Source organism: Hippopotamus amphibius, chromosome 9 (assembly GCF_030028045.1).
Source record: "Hippopotamus amphibius kiboko isolate mHipAmp2 chromosome 9, mHipAmp2.hap2, whole genome shotgun sequence".
Classification (NCBI taxonomy): Eukaryota; Metazoa; Chordata; class Mammalia; order Artiodactyla; family Hippopotamidae; genus Hippopotamus; species Hippopotamus amphibius.
Window position 1 is genome coordinate 123,712,258 of NC_080194.1, and position 10,114 is coordinate 123,722,371.

The following is a 10,114-nucleotide window of genomic DNA, read 5'->3' on the forward strand; positions in this document are numbered from 1 at the left end:
AGCACTGTAGTAAAGATGGAGACAAATATACAACATTTATTTATGACAAAAACTCAAGAAAAGTAGGAGTAGAATGGAACTTCTTCAACCTGTAAAAGAGCATCTTTAAAAAAAATTTTATTTGACCGCACCATGTGGCTTGTGAGATCTCAGTTCCCTGACCAGGGATTGAACCCAGGTCATGGCAGTGAAACACCATATCCTAATCACTAGACTACCAGGGAACTCCCAAAAAGCATCTATTTTTAAAAAACGTATAGTTCACATGACACTTAATTGTGAAAGGATGAATGCTTTCCCTCTGAGATAAGGAACAAAACAAGAATACCCACTCCCATCACTCCTGTTAGCATTGTACTGTCAGGCTTGGCCAGTCCAATAATGAAAGAAAAGGAAATACAAAACATCCAGATTGGAAAGGAAAAACAAAACTGTCTCTCTTCACAGATAACATGTTGTCAATGTGGAAAATCCCAAGACCCTACCAAAATTTGTAGAATAAGTAAATTTAGTAAGATCACAGGATACAAAGTCAACAAACAAAACAAATTCTATTTCTATACACTGGAAACAATATAATTTATTATAACTTCAAAAAATGAAATATCTAGTTATAAATCTAACAACATGTACAAGATGTGTATATCCTGAGAACTATAAGCCTCTGGTGAAATAAGTCAAAGATGTCCTAAGTAAATGGGAAAACATACCATGTTCATAGTTTGGAAAGACTCAAGATAGTAAATATCAATTCTCCCCAGATTGATCAAGAGATTTAATGCAATGTAGAAAGATAAAGGAACTAGAAAATCCTAAATAGTTTTGAAAAATAAGAAAAAAATTTGAAGGAATCACATCACTTGATTATAAGGCTTTCTCTAAAGCTACGTTAATCAAAAGAATGTGGTCTTGGGAAAGACACAGATCAATGGCATAGAATAAAGAATCCGGAAATAGACCCACATAAATATAGCAAGTTGATTTTTATATGCAGTTTTTTTTGGCTGCACTGCCCTCTTGCAGGATCTTAGTTCCTCCCTTCCAACCAAAGATCAAACCTGCACCCTGGCAGTGAAAGCACCGAGTCCTAACCACAGGACTACCAGGGAATTTGTTATATGCAATTTTTAAATGAGCTGACAATTACATAAAATAAAATTAACCATTTTAAACTGAACAACTGACTAGCATTTAATACATTCACAATGTACACTTCTATCTAGTTCCAAAATATTTTCATCAACCACCCCCCCAAAAAAAAACCATATCCATTAGGCAGTTACTCCCCATTCCCCTCTCCCCTTACCTGGAAAATCACAAACCTGCTTTTTGTCCCTCTGGATTTATCTATTATGAATATTTAATGTAAATGGAATCATACACTAGCATTTCACTAGCATAATGCTTTTGAAGTTCATTCACATTATAGCATGTATCAATCAGCGCTTCATTCCTTTTTTGGCTGAATAATATTCAATAAAATTGAATTATTACAATTTGTTTATCCATTTGCCTGTTGATGGATATCTAAGTTGTTTGTAGTTTTTGGGTATTGTGATAGTTCCTCTGTAAACATGCACGTACAAGTATTTTGGGGGGTACCTGTTTTCAGCTCTGTTGGGTATATACCCAGAGGTGGAACTGTGGGGTCGTATGGCAATTCTATGTTTAATTTTTGAGGAACAGTCAAACCTTTCTATAATTGCTGAACTGTTTTACATTCCCACCAGCCATGTACAGGGTATCCAGTGTCTCCACATTCTGGACAACACTTGCTATTTCCTGTTTTATGTTATTATTTTTGCCATCTAAATGAGTGTGCAGTGGTATTTTATTGTGGTTTTGATTTGCATTTCCGCAATGACTAATGACGTTGAGCATCTTTTCAGATCTTTCTTGGCCATTTCTCTTCTTTAGAGAAATGTCTATTCAATTCCTTTGGCCATTTTAAAATCGGGTTGTTTCTCTTTTTGCTTTTGAGTTGTAGGAATTATTTATATATTCTGCATATTAAACCCTTTTCCTGTGTATGATTTGTAAGTATTCTCCCCCCTTATACATTTCTTTTCACTCTTCTGATAATGCCCTTTGATACACAAAATATTTACATTTTGGTAATGTGCAATTTATCTATTTTTCTTTTGTTGTTTTTGTTGTCATATATAAAAAGCCATGATCAAATCCAAGTTCATAAAGATTCTCTCATATATCTTCTTTGGAAATTTTATAGTTTTAGCTCATATTTAGGTCGTGGACCCATTTTCATGATTTTTTTTTTGGCTGCACTGCACAGCATCAGTGATCTTAGTTCCCCAACAAGGGATTGAACCCACACCCCCTGCAGTGGAAACATGGAGTTTTACCCACTGAATTGCCAGGGAAGTCCCTCATGAATTTTTGTGTTTGGTGTGAGGTAGGGGTCCAACTTGATTCTTTTGCATAGGGCTCTCCACTTGTGCCAGCACCATTTGTTGATGAGAATATTCTTTTCCTCTTTGAATGTTCTTGTAGCCCTTATTGACAATTGTTTGGTCGTAGATGTATTGGTTTATTTTTGGAGTCTTAATTATATTTTAGTTGTCTGTATGCCTGTTCTTATATCAGTACCATATCACTTTGATTACTATAGATTTGTAGTATTTTTTTGAAATTGGTAGTGTTTCTCCTCAAACTTTATTCTCTTTTTCAAGACTGTTTTGGTTAATCAAGGGTCCCTTGCAATCCCATATTAATTTATATTTTAAAAGATTATTGGAATTTTGATAGGGATGGCATTGAATCTGTAGATCACTTTGGGAGAATTGCAATATTAACAATGTTAAGCTTTCCAATCTGTGAACATGAGGTGTCTTTCTCTTTATATATGTCTTCTTTATTTTAACAATGTTTTGTAGTTTTCAGTGTACAAGTCTTTCATTCCCTTGGTTAAGTTTGTACCCAGGTAGTTTATTCTTTTGGATGCTATTGTAAATGGAATATTTTTCTTTATTTTCTTTACATATTGTTCATTGCTGGTGTACAGAAACACAGCTGATTTTCTGTATTGATCTTGACCTGCAACTTAGTGAATTTGTTTATTAGCTTTAGTAGTTTTTACATGAATTCTCTGGGGGTTTCCTTCTTTCTTTTCCTTCCTTCCTTCCTTCCTTCTTTCCTTCCTTTTCTTTCTTTCTCTGTCTCTCTCTTTCTCTCTTTCTTTCTTTCTTTCTTTCTTCTTTTTGGCCACACCCTGCAGCATGTGGGATCTTAGTTCCTCCACCAGGGATCAAGCCTGGACCCTTGCCAGTGAGAGCATGGAATCTTAACCACTGGACCGCCAGGGAAGTCCCTGGAGTTTTCTATATATAGGATCATGTCATCTCTGAATAGAGAAAGATTTATTTGTTCCTTTCCTATTTTAATGCTTTTTATTCTTTTTCTTCACTACATACTCTGTATAGAACCTCCAATATCAGTGATAACAGTGAGCAGTTTTCTCTAAGCACTCGCACATGTAAGCTGTTTTGATCCTTACAGAGTTCCTGCCAGCTATTATAGTCATTTTTAAAAATATTTATTTATTTATTTATTTATTTATTATTTTATTTATTTATTTATATTGGCTGCGTTGGGTCTTCGTTGCTGCACATGAGCTTTCTCTAGTTGCGGTGAGCAGGGGCTACTCTTCACTGTGGTGCGCGGGCTCATCATTGCAGTGGCTTCTCTTGTTGTGGAGCATGGGCTCTAGGCACGTGGGCTTCAGTAGTTGTGGCACGTAGGCTCAACAGTTGTGGCTCACGTGCTCTAGAGAGCAGGCTCAATAGTTGTGGCACACGGCTTAGTTGCTCCGCGGCATGTGGGTCACCTGGAACAGGGATCGCACCTGTGTCCCCTGCATTGATAGGCAGATTCTTAATCCCTGTGCCACCAGGGAAGCCCCTATTTTCATTTTATAAGATGATGTAACAAAGTACTAGAGAGATCCACTGGCTACCACAGATAATTATTTGCAGAGAACACTAGGGTGCCCAAGTCTCTAGGGTCCTAGTGTTATGACTGTTCTATGGTATCTTGCTGCCTCCCTTTTATTAAAAAAAAAAAATTTGTTATTATTTTTTCTGCCTCCCTTTTTAGAGGGCAGAGTAACCGGATGGCTACATTGACAGGAAAGGAGGTGGGGGAGGGGGGACATAGCCGAGTCTGACTGTGGGACAAGAAGCAAAGGAAGAGCAGTGCTCCTCGGTAGCACTGCTCTCGTTGTCACAACTGTAAAGAGGGTCTGAGCTCAGGTGGGGTTGGTACAAGGACCCTTCGAAATAAGAAAAGCGGAAGCGCCTGTCAAGCAGAACATCGGTAACCAATAGGAGGGATCAACAAACTGCCAGATGTACGGCCCCCGCTCTCGAGCAGCTTCAGTGGCCCAGGTTATGACGCAAGGAGGATCCCGTCTCCTCATTGGGGAACACTGCTGTCGATTAGCGGAGGGCGGAACCGGGAGGGGGAGGGCTGTCCTATAGTCATGCCACTGTCCCGGGGCGCTGTTTTCCTGCTTACCCGTTGCGTCAGGCCTTCTCGAAGTCCCGCCTTGCCCCGCGGAAGCTTCCGGCCGCACGAGCTGGAAAAGCCAGCCTGGCGGGTGAGTTGACGTGGTTAAGGCAGGGTTTTTCCGGCGGGGCGGGTCTGGGTTCCGCGGCTCCGCCCTCTCCCCGAGGCTCTTGTCTTGTTCTGGGTCTTGGAACGGGCAGACTCTCAGTGGCCGCGACTCGGGACCTCCTCCTGTTTGGAGAGGCGTGGGAGCGAGGTAGCCTGGTGTGCGGGCCTTCTCGCCCTTCGCCCTGTCCGCTCACTTTCCCCGTGAAGTCTGCTTTGAAAGGCCCTGAGCCTTTTTTGTCCTTGTGCGCTCTAGTGCTGGGCAGTGGGGGCACGAAGACAGCTCAGAACCGCTCCTTGCCGTCAGAGAGCTTCCAAACTGTGGAGTAGATAAACCCGCAGAAACAAGTTATGGTATTAGTTGGGGTAATGTAACTGAGCAACGGCTGTGTGACTGTGGCTTAGAAAGCCAAACGCTGACAGCAGGTGTTTGCAGTGTAATAGGGGCGGCGGGGCGCACGAGGCCTTAGCAGTCCCGCGCCACCAATGGTCAGCGCCGCAGTGGTCCCCGCAGTGGCAGTCTCCCTGGGTCGCAGTCCCCGGGATGCGGCCCCCGTTTGCGCCCTCCCCATCTTCCGGAGCATTGGCTGCGCCAGGCCTGGCAGAGTAGTGCCAGAAGAGGGGAACTAAAGGGGAAGCTTGGGGCAGAGTCAGGTGCGCGCACACCCGTACACCTGGCAGCTTCTGGCTTTGGGCGAGTCTGGCGGGGTTTCCCTCTGGGCAGGCGCACTGACAGGTAGACCTGCAGACTGGTGGCAGTGGCGTTGCTCTGTGAATTAGGGAGACCCTCCACCAGTGTGAAAGGCAACTTGAAGATGCTGTGGCTGGAACATAGTGACCTGACTGTGACCTGACCCACGTGGACAGCTGCAAGAACAAAGGATTGACACCAAGAAGCTGACAACAACTAACCACACCCCCTCCCTCACCTTTCCTACTAAAGGGCTTTGCTGAAAGCCCTTGAGGAGTTGGTGGTTTTTCAAGGGATGAGTCTCCCATCTCCTTGCATGGCCCAGCAATAAACCTTTCTCTGTTCCAAACTCCAACATTTTTGTATCGTTTGGCTTCATTGTGTGTTGGGCACATGGACTTATGTCCAGTAAGAGCAGCAATGTAAGGGTTTATTTGCAGGTCCCCAAATAAAGGAGTGGGAGACAAGTCTCAGATCTGCTCCAACTTGGTCTTCCAGTTTTTATCGTTTTTTTTTTTTTCCCTAAAGGGGAAGCACAGAGGCTGGAATTAATCATCATCTTGTGACATTTCATCATCATAGTTTCAGGAGTCAGGATGTCTGTGGTTCGTGATTCTCAGGCCAAGTGGTCCATGGCTTGGGGGGTCTGTTGCTCATCTTGCCATGGAGAAACACCCTGAGTTTGTACATTAATGGTGATATCTCTAATAGCAAATTTAGTATGTTAGCAATGTTATCGACAACAATCTTAGTCATATGACTGGTTGATTACTGCTCAGTAAGCATGAACTTTTTTCTCATCACAAGTCCCTGTGCTTGATGCACAGTGAGGCCAAACAATACAGAAATGGAGTTTGGAGCAGATAAAGGTTTATTGTAGGGCCATGCAAAGAGACAGTGGCTCGCTGCTCCTGCCTTGAAAACCCAGAACTCCTTGAAAGCTTTCAGCCAAGCCCTTTTATAGGAAAGGTGAGGGAGGGGCGCTGTTAGTTGTTGCAGACTTCTTGGTATCTGATCCTTTGTTCTTGCAGCTGTCCATGTAGGTCAGGTCATGATGTCCTTATAAACCTACATCAAAGCAAATTCTCTGTTCTGCAACTTTTTATCTAAAGGTGTAATACTCTTATAGTTCTAATACTCTTAAAGCCTTGAGAATTATACAACAAAGGGAGGGGGAAGCATTAAAATCTGTCTCCATGCCTCCTTGCAGCATTTAACACAACAAATCCCGTAAGCAAAGTGAAATCATCACCCCTCATTTTCCTTGTTCAAGGTCCGAAGGATCAACTTTCACCCTCCGAAGTCTAGCCCCTGGCTAAGAGGGAGGGGTCCCTGTGTGGGCTGGTTACCCTGCCAGGGAGCATTCATCCAACACCCAGTCTGGATCCTCCTGCCAGTGCCCAGGCCCAGCTGAAGAGGCAGGTCTCAGCTGGTGGCGCCCTCCAGGCCAGGTCCCCAGACCCTGCCCAGCCATCATCACTGAGGGAGAAAGGTGCCCAGGACCCAGCCAGCCCTCAGGCTCCTCAGGCTATGCAAACGGGCTTCAGGTCCTGTGGACTGTGACCCAAGGAGACTGCCACCACCAGGACTACCGTGATGCTGACCATTGGTGAAGCAGGACCACTAACAGCCTTGTGCTAATGGCTGCACTCCCACCCTGCCCCTGTTACAAACTGAGGTCAGAAGGTACAAGAAGGATAATAAAGTTTTGGTTAGAGTGATTAATCATAAACTCAATAGGGAAACTCAACTTTAGGGGGACTCATTTTCAGTAAGAGAAGGTACTCCGAGAGAGAGAGAGAGAGAGAGAGAGAGAGAGAGTTAGTGTTAAAGACAGGATGGAGGAGTTCAAAGTGTTAGGAGCTTCCACGAAGGTGTTGGTGGTGTTACCAGTCCTCATTCTGTGGGTTTCTTGCCTTTTCTGATGGTGCACTCCTTGAAATGTTTTCCTTATTTCCACAAGTCTAATTTCTAAACAAAGTTGCCCTTTCTCCCTTGATTGGAAGGAATGCAAACTGGTACCACTAGTGTTCAGTTTCTATGGAAAGGATGAATCAGGCCTTGGGAAAAAGGTTAGTGGGCAGAAGCGCTACGGCTGGAAAGCACAGAGCCTGTTCCAGGATGTGGGACCAGTTCACTTGTGCTGGACTGTAGATTGTGTATGGGAGAGTGTGCAATGAGCCTGGATGGGGTAGGTTAGGTCTTGAATGCCAAGGAGGGCCTCTGCAGGTTAGGAGATCTTGGCCTATCACAGTGGCATTGGGAGATCTTAAAGGCTTTTGAGAAATTAGATTAGATTATTAGAAAGTCAAGAAGACCAAATGTACTTTGTAGGAAGACCAGGTGGACAGATGGGAGACTTTTCTACCAGCCTGGCCTAATGATACCTGCCTAGACCAGGGGTTCTCAATCAGTGGCTATTTTGCTGCCCAAATACATTTAGCAAAGTCTAGAGTCAGTCTTGTTGTCAGGACTGGCAGGTGCTCCTGACATCTACTGGGTGGAGGCCAGGGGTACAGCTAAACAGCCTACAATGCATAGGACACCCCCCTAACCCCCATCCACACAGAAACAAAGACGTGTCTGGCCCCAAATGTCAATAGTGCTGAAGTTCAGAATCCCACCCTAGAGCCACAGGAGTGGAAACAAAGGGGAGACAGATCTCAGAGATGTCTCGGTCAGAGACCAGTCTTCATCTCCTTTCATATGCTTTATAATGCTTAAGTACTGGACACCCAGTCAATTAATCAGGTCTTCCTTGTCTTTTTTCACCTATTCATTTGCCAAATGTTTATTTTAGGGCCAGACACTTCTCGAGCAGCTGTGACTCACCAATAAAACAAATCTGCTCTCCAAGAACATTACATTCTTGTGGGAATGACAGACATTAAACCAATTAATATATGTTAAGTAGTGAGATATGCTTGAAATTCCTGTAAGATGGAGCTTCTTTTACACCATCCCAGACCATTTATTCTGCATCTTCTAAGTGTGAAACACTGGGCCAGATGCTATACAATTAGCATTTCTAATCTTTTTCTCTATGCTGCATGGTAGGTATTGTTATGCTCAGATGAGAAAAAGAGGCTTAGAGAAGTTGAATATTTTGCCCTACATCAGTTAGTGTGGAATTGAGCTGGGACTGGAAACCAGATCCACCTGATGGTAAAAGTCTTTATGATTTCCATTAGGTAACACTGTCTCATATGCCAGGCTAATTATCCCCACATTGTAGGGATTGAATTCGGGGCCACAGATCAGCCTCAGTTTTGAGTTGAATTCCCCTTTATTGCTCACAGTCTCTCAGGTGGCTGGTGGCAGATCCTGACCTCTCAGAGAGGTTGGCAACTTGGAGATCTCCCACCAGCTCTTCAGACTCTCCCATCAGCAGCAGCTGCCTCACAAGCTTTCATGATGAGCCAGCTCTGGGGGCTGTGCTCATGATGGTTGCAGCCCAAGCTGCATTCAAGGATAGGATCCTGGAGCTGAAGCAATTCCTGATTGTTCTGCACAGGGAGTTCCAAGCCTGGGTGAGGGTGCATCATCCAGGAAGCGTTGAGAAGGCAACCTTGGTGCAGCATCTGGAGTGAGAACCGAGGAGACGAAGGCAGTGGTGAGAAGGGGAGTGTGGAAAGAATGGAAATCAGGTTGGAGAGGGCCTAGGTTAGGGGACAGGCAGTTGGAACAAGGTGGAGAAACTTGATTTAGCTGCTGCTTCTTAGACACTTGTTTATTTTCCTGACTGGTGTCCATGCCAGCTTTTCAAAGAACAGATTTTCTTTCCCCTTTGAAGGGAGGAGGGTGGGTAGAGAGTTTTCAGTAGATCTTGGCCACCAGGAATAAATGAAGGGAGGTATTTATCCCTGTAAAACACAAGATTTCTCCTCTGCAGGTTCTTATCACCTGAGCCAGCTCGTAAACGAGAATCTTCTGGTTCTTTTTTTATTGAAGTATAGTTAATTTACAGTGTTGTGCCAATCTCTGCTGTATAGCAGAGTGACTCAGTTATACACAGTCATTCTTTTTTTTAAATATTCTTTTCCATTATATCACAGGATATCGAATGTAGTTTCCTGTGCTATACAGTAGAACCCTGTTGTTTATTTATCCTATATATAATAGTTTATATCTGCTAATCCAAAACTCCCAGTCCTTCCCTCCCCCACCCCTCTCCCACTTGGCAACCACAAGCCTGTTCTCTATGTCTGTGACTCTCTCTTTTGTAGATAGGTTCATTTGTGTCATATTTTCGATTCCATATATGTGATATCATATGGTATTCGTCTTTCTCTTTCTGACTTTACTTGGTATGATAATCTTTAGGTGCATCCCTGTTGCTGCAAATGGCATTATTTCGTTCTTTTTAATGGCTGAGTAGTATTCCATTGTATATATGTATATATACATTGTATATATATACCACATCTTTATCCATTTATCTGCCTATGGACATTTAGATGATTTACATGTCTTAGCTATTGTGAATAGTGCTGCTATGATCTAGGTGTCTTTTTGAATTATAGTTTTGTCTGGGTATATGCCCAGGAGTGGGATTGCTGGATCATATGGTAATTCTATTTTTAGTTTTCTGAGGAACCTCCACAGCTTTCCACAGTGGCTGCACCAACTTACATTCCCACCAACAGTGTAGGAGGGTTCCTTTTTCTCCACACTCTCTCCAGCATTTGTTATTTGCAGATTTTTAAATGATGGCCATTCTGACGGTGTGCAGAGGTACCTTGTAATTTTGAGTTGCATTTCTCTAATAATTAGTGAGAATATTCTGGTTCTTGA